At 46.3% G+C, this 7,500-nt stretch overlaps 6 non-coding genes across 6 annotated transcripts in view; all 6 read left to right on the top strand.

The window, feature by feature from the left end:
• LOC140575861 (5S ribosomal RNA) overlaps nt 1-6 on the top strand; it is a 119-nt gene extending 113 nt beyond the window's left edge. The window contains exon 1 of the ribosomal RNA XR_011981117.1: nt 1-6. This exon is cut by the window's left edge and continues 113 nt beyond it. This is a non-coding gene — a ribosomal RNA (5S ribosomal RNA).
• Nucleotides 7-1,394: 1,388 nt separating this feature from the next.
• Nucleotides 1,395-1,513, top strand: LOC140576411 (5S ribosomal RNA). The gene has a single exon (XR_011981626.1). It is a non-coding gene; the product is annotated as a 5S ribosomal RNA (ribosomal RNA).
• A 1,388-nt stretch (nt 1,514-2,901) lies between these two features.
• LOC140575783 (5S ribosomal RNA) lies at nt 2,902-3,020 on the top strand. Its single transcript, XR_011981045.1, has one exon. It is a non-coding gene; the product is annotated as a 5S ribosomal RNA (ribosomal RNA).
• Nucleotides 3,021-4,408: 1,388 nt separating this feature from the next.
• LOC140576239 (5S ribosomal RNA) lies at nt 4,409-4,527 on the top strand. The gene has a single exon (XR_011981463.1). It is a non-coding gene; the product is annotated as a 5S ribosomal RNA (ribosomal RNA).
• Nucleotides 4,528-5,916: 1,389 nt separating this feature from the next.
• LOC140576237 (5S ribosomal RNA) lies at nt 5,917-6,035 on the top strand. Its single transcript, XR_011981461.1, has one exon. It is a non-coding gene; the product is annotated as a 5S ribosomal RNA (ribosomal RNA).
• Nucleotides 6,036-7,423: 1,388 nt separating this feature from the next.
• The window catches only part of LOC140576236 (5S ribosomal RNA), a 119-nt gene continuing 42 nt past the window's right edge, over nt 7,424-7,500 (top strand). Inside the window, exon 1 of the ribosomal RNA XR_011981460.1 lies at nt 7,424-7,500. This exon is cut by the window's right edge and continues 42 nt beyond it. This is a non-coding gene — a ribosomal RNA (5S ribosomal RNA).

The raw sequence follows: 7,500 nt of genomic DNA, 5'->3' as shown, positions 1-7,500 counted from the left end.
TAAGGTTTTGCCATCCTCAAGCACTTACATGCACATTCTTTCACTTGCTTTTCTTACTTTTACTCCATCTTACTTTACGCTTTCACAAATCTACAACGCATTACCCTTTCTTTTACATGTACGTCCTTGTGTTACATTTCATACGGTCTTTGGAGTCTTCAGAGTCGAAACATTTCAGCGTCAGATGCCGTTTAAGCCCACCTGCATGGCCTGCCATGGGATGGAAACCAATCAGTTGTAGTTTGGCTTAATTATAGCCAGTTGCTCTCAAAACAAAACACTGGAAAATATTCAACAAGAACTCTGTGGAGGGAATGCTGTGGATAAAAGTAACCCAAGCCTGCCAGTAGGGGTCAGTGTACGTTTGAGGAAACTGACAACATGGGGGGGAAAGTCTGTTACAGGATGTCAACGCAGAGCAGAACTACAACCAATCACAGTTACAGCTCATGGGTGGGACAAGCCCAATATTTGCTGTTAAAAACAAACAAACAAACAAAAAAACACCTGCTAATTTAGATCACTTACTTAGGTCACATTAAAGCAACACATCACGAAAGGGAGTGAGCCGTGGGGCAATAACAGCACCGTTTCGTCACAGCCGTGATGTTTATTTCACCGTTACACGCAACCTCAAGTCATGGGCCGCCATTCATGGGTCCCCGTTCTCGTTTCGGGGGGCTGATTTCCAGTTGTATTGAGTTTTTTTTAAATTCTCCTCCCAGACCTGCCTGCATCTACAACAGTTGTTCTTTTGTCCCCCTAAAGCTTCACAGAGCTCTTTGAACTTGACATGGCGACGCCACTTCCCTAAGTCAAAAGGCTGGCTGGCCCACTCAGCCCGAGCCTGCTTCACCGGCATCCCTGCGACTCGCAACTCACCTCAGAGCGATGCTTCGCCCGGCGTGCTAGCGTGAGCTTTTTTCTTTTTTTTTTTTTGCCCGGCTTCCATATTGGTAGGAAGTAGCCTCTGCATTTATCCCGTATTCCTGTTGTACCTTAGTATGTGGAATTTAGGGGTGTAAATAAAAGGAGCCAAGACAGTTGAGAAAGATTTGTGATTTTGTAATTGTCCCGTTTCACAAGCCCATTCGACTCATGTGGCTTATGTGACTTTTATGTTGACAAGGCCGAGTCTGGCGGCCGGCGTTAGCCTTTGTTGCTGAATGTTCAAGTGTCAGCCAAAAGAGCAAGTTTTGTTGTTTTATTTTTTTGTGAAAAGAGAAGGAGGACAGGAGAGAGCAATGAAATGTGTGATTGGTTTGAATGAGCTTGGTGGGGTTGCTTTGGAAGTAAGAAAGGAGGGCGAGTAAATGTGTGTCCCCTGTAGTGTGGAAAAGGCAGCCGTCTTTTGCCGCATGCTTATAAATAGGCTGAGTGGAAGCAGTGCTCTCGCTTACGGCCATACCACCCTGAGCACGCCCGATCTCGTCTGATCTCGGAAGCTAAGCAGGGTCGGGCCTGGTTAGTACTTGGATGGGAGACCGCCTGGGAATACCGGGTGCTGTAAGCTTTTGCCATCCTCAAGCACTTACATGCACATTCTTTCACTTGCTTTTCTTACTTTTACTCCATCTTACTTTACGCTTTCACAAATCTACAATGCATTACCCTTTCTTTTACATGTACGTCCTTGTGTTACATTTCATACGGTCTTTGGAGTCTTCAGAGTCGAAACATTTCAGCGTCAGATGCCGTTTAAGCCCACCTGCATGGCCTGCCATGGGATGGAAACCAATCAGTTGTAGTTTGGCTTAATTATAGCCAGTTGCTCTCAAAACAAAACACTGGAAAATATTCAACAAGAACTCTGTGGAGGGAATGCTGTGGATAAAAGTAACCCAAGCCTGCCAGTAGGGGTCAGTGTACGTTTGAGGAAACTGACAACATGGGGGGGAAAGTCTGTTACAGGATGTCAACGCAGAGCAGAACTACAACCAATCACAGTTACAGCTCATGGGTGGGACAAGCCCAATATTTGCTGTTAAAAACAAACAAACAAACAAAAAAACACCTGCTAATTTAGATCACTTACTTAGGTCACATTAAAGCAACACATCACGAAAGGGAGTGAGCCGTGGGGCAATAACAGCACCGTTTCGTCACAGCCGTGATGTTCATTTCACCGTTACACGCAACCTCAAGTCATGGGCCGCCATTCATGGGTCCCCGTTCTCGTTTCGGGGGGCTGATTTCCAGTTGTATTGAGTTTTTTTTAAATTCTCCTCCCAGACCTGCCTGCATCTACAACAGTTGTTCTTTTGTCCCCCTAAAGCTTCACAGAGCTCTTTGAACTTGACATGGCGACGCCACTTCCCTAAGTCAAAAGGCTGGCTGGCCCACTCAGCCCGAGCCTGCTTCACCGGCATCCCTGCGACTCGCAACTCACCTCAGAGCGATGCTTCGACCGGTGTGCTAGCGTGAGCTTTTTTCTTTTTTTTTTTTTGCCCGGCTTCCATATTGGTAGGAAGTAGCCTCTGCATTTATCCCGTATTCCTGTTGTACCTTAGTATGTGGAATTTAGGGGTGTAAATAAAAGGAGCCAAGACAGTTGAGAAAGATTTGTGATTTTGTAATTGTCCCGTTTCACAAGCCCATTCGACTCATGTGGCTTATGTGACTTTTATGTTGACAAGGCCGAGTCTGGCGGCCGGCGTTAGCCTTTGTTGCTGAATGTTCAAGTGTCAGCCAAAAGAGCAAGTTTTGTTGTTTTATTTTTTTGTGAAAAGAGAAGGAGGACAGGAGAGAGCAATGAAATGTGTGATTGGTTTGAATGAGCTTGGTGGGGTTGCTTTGGAAGTAAGAAAGGAGGGCGAGTAAATGTGTGTCCCCTGTAGTGTGGAAAAGGCAGCCGTCTTTTGCCGCATGCTTATAAATAGGCTGAGTGGAAGCAGTGCTCTCGCTTACGGCCATACCACCCTGAGCACGCCTGATCTCGTCTGATCTTGGAAGCTAAGCAGGGTCGGGCCTGGTTAGTACTTGGATGGGAGACCGCCTGGGAATACCAGGTGCTGTAAGCTTTTGCCATCCTCAAGCACTTACATGCACATTCTTTCACTTGCTTTTCTTACTTTTACTCCATCTTACTTTACGCTTTCACAAATCTACAACGCATTACCCTTTCTTTTACATGTACGTCCTTGTGTTACATTTCATACGGTCTTTGGAGTCTTCAGAGTCGAAACATTTCAGCGTCAGATGCCGTTTAAGCCCACCTGCATGGCCTGCCATGGGATGGAAACCAATCAGTTGTAGTTTGGCTTAATTATAGCCAGTTGCTCTCAAAACAAAACACTGGAAAATATTCAACAAGAACTCTGTGGAGGGAATGCTGTGGATAAAAGTAACCCAAGCCTGCCAGTAGGGGTCAGTGTACGTTTGAGGAAACTGACAACATGGGGGGGAAAGTCTGTTACAGGATGTCAACGCAGAGCAGAACTACAACCAATCACAGTTACAGCTCATGGGTGGGACAAGCCCAATATTTGCTGTTAAAAACAAACAAACAAACAAAAAAACACCTGCTAATTTAGATCACTTACTTAGGTCACATTAAAGCAACACATCACGAAAGGGAGTGAGCCGTGGGGCAATAACAGCACCGTTTCGTCACAGCCGTGATGTTTATTTCACCGTTACACGCAACCTCAAGTCATGGGCCGCCATTCATGGGTCCCCGTTCTCGTTTCGGGGGGCTGATTTCCAGTTGTATTGAGTTTTTTTTAAATTCTCCTCCCAGACCTGCCTGCATCTACAACAGTTGTTCTTTTGTCCCCCTAAAGCTTCACAGAGCTCTTTGAACTTGACATGGCGACGCCACTTCCCTAAGTCAAAAGGCTGGCTGGCCCACTCAGCCCGAGCCTGCTTCACCGGCATCCCTGCGACTCGCAACTCACCTCAGAGCGATGCTTCGCCCGGCGTGCTAGCGTGAGCTTTTTTCTTTTTTTTTTTTTGCCCGGCTTCCATATTGGTAGGAAGTAGCCTCTGCATTTATCCCGTATTCCTGTTGTACCTTAGTATGTGGAATTTAGGGGTGTAAATAAAAGGAGCCAAGACAGTTGAGAAAGATTTGTGATTTTGTAATTGTCCCGTTTCACAAGCCCATTCGACTCATGTGGCTTATGTGACTTTTATGTTGACAAGGCCGAGTCTGGCGGCCGGCGTTAGCCTTTGTTGCTGAATGTTCAAGTGTCAGCCAAAAGAGCAAGTTTTGTTGTTTTATTTTTTTGTGAAAAGAGAAGGAGGACAGGAGAGAGCAATGAAATGTGTGATTGGTTTGAATGAGCTTGGTGGGGTTGCTTTGGAAGTAAGAAAGGAGGGCGAGTAAATGTGTGTCCCCTGTAGTGTGGAAAAGGCAGCCGTCTTTTGCCGCATGCTGATAAATAGGCTGAGTGGAAGCAGCGCTCTCGCTTACGGCCATACCACCCTGAGCACGCCCGATCTCGTCTGATCTCGGAAGCTAAGCAGGGTCGGGCCTGGTTAGTACTTGGATGGGAGACCGCCTGGGAATACCAGGTGCTGTAAGCTTTTGCCATCCTCAAGCACTTACATGCACATTCTTTCACTTGCTTTTCTTACTTTTACTCCATCTTACTTTACGCTTTCACAAATCTACAACGCATTACCCTTTCTTTTACATGTACGTCCTTGTGTTACATTTCATACGGTCTTTGGAGTCTTCAGAGTCGAAACATTTCAGCGTCAGATGCCGTTTAAGCCCACCTGCATGGCCTGCCATGGGATGGAAACCAATCAGTTGTAGTTTGGCTTAATTATAGCCAGTTGCTCTCAAAACAAAACACTGGAAAATATTCAACAAGAACTCTGTGGAGGGAATGCTGTGGATAAAAGTAACCCAAGCCTGCCAGTAGGGGTCAGTGTACGTTTGAGGAAACTGACAACATGGGGGGGAAAGTCTGTTACAGGATGTCAACGCAGAGCAGAACTACAACCAATCACAGTTACAGCTCATGGGTGGGACAAGCCCAATATTTGCTGTTAAAAACAAACAAACAAACAAAAAAACACCTGCTAATTTAGATCACTTACTTAGGTCACATTAAAGCAACACATCACGAAAGGGAGTGAGCCGTGGGGCAATAACAGCACCGTTTCGTCACAGCCGTGATGTTTATTTCACCGTTACACGCAACCTCAAGTCATGGGCCGCCATTCATGGGTCCCCGTTCTCGTTTCGGGGGGCTGATTTCCAGTTGTATTGAGTTTTTTTAAAATTCTCCTCCCAGACCTGCCTGCATCTACAACAGTTGTTCTTTTGTCCCCCTAAAGCTTCACAGAGCTCTTTGAACTTGACATGGCGACGCCACTTCCCTAAGTCAAAAGGCTGGCTGGCCCACTCAGCCCGAGCCTGCTTCACCGGCATCCCTGCGACTCGCAACTCACCTCAGAGCGATGCTTCGCCCGGCGTGCTAGCGTGAGCTTTTTTCTTTTTTTTTTTTTGCCCGGCTTCCATATTGGTAGGAAGTAGCCTCTGCATTTATCCCGTATTCCTGTTGTACCTTAGTATGTGGAATTTAGGGGTGTAAATAAAAGGAGCCAAGACAGTTGAGAAAGATTTGTGATTTTGTAATTGTCCCGTTTCACAAGCCCATTCGACTCATGTGGCTTATGTGACTTTTATGTTGACAAGGCCGAGTCTGGCGGCCGGCGTTAGCCTTTGTTGCTGAATGTTCAAGTGTCAGCCAAAAGAGCAAGTTTTGTTGTTTTATTTTTTTTGTGAAAAGAGAAGGAGGACAGGAGAGAGCAATGAAATGTGTGATTGGTTTGAATGAGCTTGGTGGGGTTGCTTTGGAAGTAAGAAAGGAGGGCGAGTAAATGTGTGTCCCCTGTAGTGTGGAAAAGGCAGCCGTCTTTTGCCGCATGCTTATAAATAGGCTGAGTGGAAGCAGTGCTCTCGCTTACGGCCATACCACCCTGAGCACGCCCGATCTCGTCTGATCTCGGAAGCTAAGCAGGGTCGGGCCTGGTTAGTACTTGGATGGGAGACCGCCTGGGAATACCAGGTGCTGTAAGCTTTTGCCATCCTCAAGCACTTACATGCACATTCTTTCACTTGCTTTTCTTACTTTTACTCCATCTTACTTTACGCTTTCACAAATCTACAACGCATTACCCTTTCTTTTACATGTACGTCCTTGTGTTACATTTCATACGGTCTTTGGAGTCTTCAGAGTCGAAACATTTCAGCGTCAGATGCCGTTTAAGCCCACCTGCATGGCCTGCCATGGGATGGAAACCAATCAGTTGTAGTTTGGCTTAATTATAGCCAGTTGCTCTCAAAACAAAACACTGGAAAATATTCAACAAGAACTCTGTGGAGGGAATGCTGTGGATAAAAGTAACCCAAGCCTGCCAGTAGGGGTCAGTGTACGTTTGAGGAAACTGACAACATGGGGGGGAAAGTCTGTTACAGGATGTCAACGCAGAGCAGAACTACAACCAATCACAGTTACAGCTCATGGGTGGGACAAGCCCAATATTTGCTGTTAAAAACAAACAAACAAACAAAAAAACACCTGCTAATTTAGATCACTTACTTAGGTCACATTAAAGCAACACATCACGAAAGGGAGTGAGCCGTGGGGCAATAACAGCACCGTTTCGTCACAGCCGTGATGTTTATTTCACCGTTACACGCAACCTCAAGTCATGGGCCGCCATTCATGGGTCCCCGTTCTCGTTTCGGGGGGCTGATTTCCAGTTGTATTGAGTTTTTTTTAAATTCTCCTCCCAGACCTGCCTGCATCTACAACAGTTGTTCTTTTGTCCCCCTAAAGCTTCACAGAGCTCTTTGAACTTGACATGGCGACGCCACTTCCCTAAGTCAAAAGGCTGGCTGGCCCACTCAGCCCGAGCCTGCTTCACCGGCATCCCTGCGACTCGCAACTCACCTCAGAGCGATGCTTCGACCGGTGTGCTAGCGTGAGCTTTTTTCTTTTTTTTTTTTTGCCCGGCTTCCATATTGGTAGGAAGTAGCCTCTGCATTTATCCCGTATTCCTGTTGTACCTTAGTATGTGGAATTTAGGGGTGTAAATAAAAGGAGCCAAGACAGTTGAGAAAGATTTGTGATTTTGTAATTGTCCCGTTTCACAAGCCCATTCGACTCATGTGGCTTATGTGACTTTTATGTTGACAAGGCCGAGTCTGGCGGCCGGCGTTAGCCTTTGTTGCTGAATGTTCAAGTGTCAGCCAAAAGAGCAAGTTTTGTTGTTTTATTTTTTTGTGAAAAGAGAAGGAGGACAGGAGAGAGCAATGAAATGTGTGATTGGTTTGAATGAGCTTGGTGGGGTTGCTTTGGAAGTAAGAAAGGAGGGCGAGTAAATGTGTGTCCCCTGTAGTGTGGAAAAGGCAGCCGTCTTTTGCCGCATGCTTATAAATAGGCTGAGTGGAAGCAGTGCTCTCGCTTACGGCCATACCACCCTGAGCACGCCCGATCTCGTCTGATCTCGGAAGCTAAGCAGGGTCGGGCCTGGTTAGTA

The sequence above is a fragment of the Salminus brasiliensis genome, chromosome 13, assembly GCF_030463535.1.
Source record: "Salminus brasiliensis chromosome 13, fSalBra1.hap2, whole genome shotgun sequence".
In the NCBI taxonomy this organism is placed as follows: Eukaryota; Metazoa; Chordata; class Actinopteri; order Characiformes; family Bryconidae; genus Salminus; species Salminus brasiliensis.
This window is presented reverse-complemented; position numbering and strand designations above follow the sequence as displayed.